This window comes from Haematobia irritans, chromosome 3 (genome assembly GCF_050003625.1).
Source record: "Haematobia irritans isolate KBUSLIRL chromosome 3, ASM5000362v1, whole genome shotgun sequence".
In the NCBI taxonomy this organism is placed as follows: Eukaryota; Metazoa; Arthropoda; class Insecta; order Diptera; family Muscidae; genus Haematobia; species Haematobia irritans.
Window position 1 is genome coordinate 96,297,832 of NC_134399.1, and position 3,353 is coordinate 96,301,184.

A 3,353-nucleotide genomic window follows, 5' to 3' on the forward strand; every position below is an offset into this window, starting at 1 on the left:
TACTTGTTTAATTTAATATATACCACGTATGGACTTACCTACAATTTAGAAGACGGTGTTAGGAGGTTTTAAGATACCTTGCCATCGGTAAGCATTACCGCAACCCAAGTAATTCGATTGTGGATGGCAGTGTTCAGAAGAAGTTTCTACGCAATCCATGGTGGAGGGTACATAAGCTTCGGCATGGCCGAACTTACGACCGTATATACTTGTTTTTCAGTAAAATTGTGCACTTTATTCGTACACAATTCTTCTAATCTTTATAAAGCTCAGTTTGCATTAGCGCCCCCTTTTTTGAGTACAGGGCCAGTTAAATCCATATCGGGCGAAATATATAGATAGGACCTATATCTAAATCTCAACTGATTTCAATTAAATTTAGCAAGTATTGGTACAAAATCAATTCTACCGCTATGCAAAATTTTACGTGAATCGGTGTTAAAATTTGGACACTACAGTCATATGAGTCTAAATCGGGCGAAATATATATGGGTGCTACATCAAAATCTGAACTGATTTCAATTAAATTTAGCAAGCATTGGTAGAAAATCAATTCTGCTATCTGTGCAAAATTTCACGAAAATCGATAGTATACTTCGGCCGCTACGGTCATATGAGTCTAAATCGGGCGAAAGAAATATATGGGTGCTATATCTAAATCTGAACTGATTTCAATTAAATTTAGCAAGCATTGGTAGAAAATCAATTCTACTATCTGTGCAAAATTTCACGAAAATCGATAGTAAACTTTGGCCTCTACGGTGATATGAGTCTAAATCGGGCGAAAGATATATATGGGAGCTATATCTAAATCTGAACCGATTTCAATAAAATTTGGCACACTTAACTATAGTACTAATTGTTCTTCTTGTGTAAAATTTTAAGCAAATTAGTATAAAACTCTGGCTTCTGGGGCCATATAAGCCCATATCGGGCGAAATGTATATATATGGGAGCTATATCTAAATCTGAACCGATTTCTTCCAAAATCAATAGGGTTCTATTCCGAGCCAAAACACATACATGTGCCAAATTTGAAGTCGATTGGACTAAAACTGCGACCTAGACTTTGATTACAAAAATGTGTTCACGGGCAGACGGACAGACGGATATGGCTATATCGACTCAGGAGCCCACCCTGAGCTTTTTTGCCAAAGACACCATGTGTCTATCCCGTCTCCTTCTGGGTGTTGCAAACATATGCACTAACTTATAATACCCTGTTCCACAGTGTGGCGCATGCTATAACAAGCTTCAAATATCGACTAAGACTTATTTCGAGGATTTAGCATCTTTGGTTTAAAGTTTTTTTTTTTTTTTTTTTTTTTTTTTTTTTTTTTTTTGGAATCAAAACAAACTTTTTTACTTTGAGGTATCCGCTATAATGTGGATTTTTAAATTAGAATTTGTTTGTACGTGAATAGCTTTATTAATATAGCGCGAAAAGAAAATTAAAATTCGATAAATGAGATATGAATCCTAATTTTAATTTTGTTGGTCCTACACCCAGAAAAAAGTGCCTTCGAAACTAAAGGAAAAAATTTTCATCAATATAGTTTATCCATTTTATTTCCATTAAGGTAAATTTTTGTGAAAAATAATAAAATTTACTCGTTTCAGTAAAAAAATCCTAAACTGTAAGCAGTTAGGAATAGTTCATTAACTAGAATAAGGCATGGAATTTTACTCATACTATTTTCTTCGCTGGGTATAAGAATTTACTACTGAAAAAGAAAATTTTATTCACCGATAACAAAGCATTCGTAAAAATAAACAAAAACCGAACTAAAACCAAGTTTCCTCAAAATTAGTAAAATTTCTTATAAAATGATAATTGCGACTTCCTTTATAATAGAAAGTTTTTCATACATACGAACAACACTTGGCATAGAAAAATATTTTAGTTCATTCGTACTAAGAAGTATTCAACCCTTACAAAACTTAAGGAAACACACTTGTTAGAATATAGGAAATTTTCCTATATTTCTTTTATCTACCTGTAATCGATAACTGCAATCGATGTATGTATGTTTGCGCGTGGGTCGTTTTTTAGTTGGAATCGCGTTGTTACGGTATACGGAGGGATTGTTAAAAAATAATATAGTAAAATAATATAATAAATAACAAATAAAATATATAAAATATTTGTTATTTTAAATTAGTGAGAAAAAAAGAATGAAAACAGAATGAAAGAAAGAAAACAGAATAACAACCCCTTCATTCGTCTTCATTTTGGAATCTTCAATTAACAGGTAACATTCAGTGACGCTAACCATTTGTGAAAAAATTGGTTTAACATATGATTTTTTATATTTGTAGGTATTGAAATTGTAAAAGGAGGACAAAATCGTTAGGCAGCAACTTATTAAAAGTGAAAGGTACAAGAAGAAGGAAAAATGCGTTTTACAGTTGATGACATTACATGGAAATTGGAAATAGTGGAATAATAAACTAATATTTCAAGGCCAGTCGATGCTGTTGATTCTTAATAAATATATTTAATATATTAATAAAACGTGTATTTTATTGAAGAAAAAATTGCTTATAGAAATAAATAAAATTGTATTTAAAAACGAAGGTAAGCAGTTCTAATTATGAAGTAAAAGTTTTACCACAAATGTGTAAGATTTGTCGAAATGAATGAAAAAATTTCAATAAAATCATTCCATATATGAATTCAAATTAGTTAAATTTTTTCATTCTGTAATATAGTGGTATATAAATATAGGAAAATGTTAACTAATATATGGAATGCATTATTCCTAATTTCTACGAAAATCACATCGTTCAAACAAATAAAAATGTCTTTGGCGCTATACGAAGTTCAACTTTCTTCACAATGAGTTCATTTTAACTTAAAGAAGGGGTCACTTTTTTCTGGGTGTAGATTTAAGGCCAGATAGGTCGCCCAAAAATGTCTTTATTTTAAAGAAGCCGCATCTTGGGCTCGGAATAAATACCAAAATCCTTAAGAGGAAGTCCAAATCTTTGGATCCAAGTAAACTTTTTTTGAATGTGTGTGTGTTGATTCACTTTCATAAACGGATCGTTTTGAAATGTGCACGCTGTTCATATTTGTTTCCATGGGTGTATAAAAAATAGCAATGCCTACTATTCGGTAGTGAAAGGGTTAATTTTCTAGGTATTCCTAACCACTGTTCCTCTATAATCTATATCGAGCTTATTTGGAATGGTGTAAAATTTTTTGAATGGTGATGGTTTCAATATAATCCACTAGAGCAACACCATCAATACCAGGTTTGACGGCACGGTCTCAATGAACTTAGACGTATGCATGTTTTATTGGGCGCCAAATTGATTATGTTGCCACATGCATACTAAGTAAAAACGCT

General features: G+C 31.9%; 1 long non-coding RNA gene across 1 annotated transcript; it reads left to right on the forward strand.

Moving 5' to 3' along the window:
* The first annotated feature begins 2,097 nt into the window (after window positions 1-2,097).
* On the forward strand, window positions 2,098-2,577 carry LOC142228018 (uncharacterized). Its single transcript, XR_012720043.1, has 2 exons — window positions 2,098-2,252; window positions 2,320-2,577. It is a non-coding gene; the product is annotated as an uncharacterized LOC142228018 (long non-coding RNA).
* The last annotated feature ends 776 nt before the right edge of the window (window positions 2,578-3,353 follow it).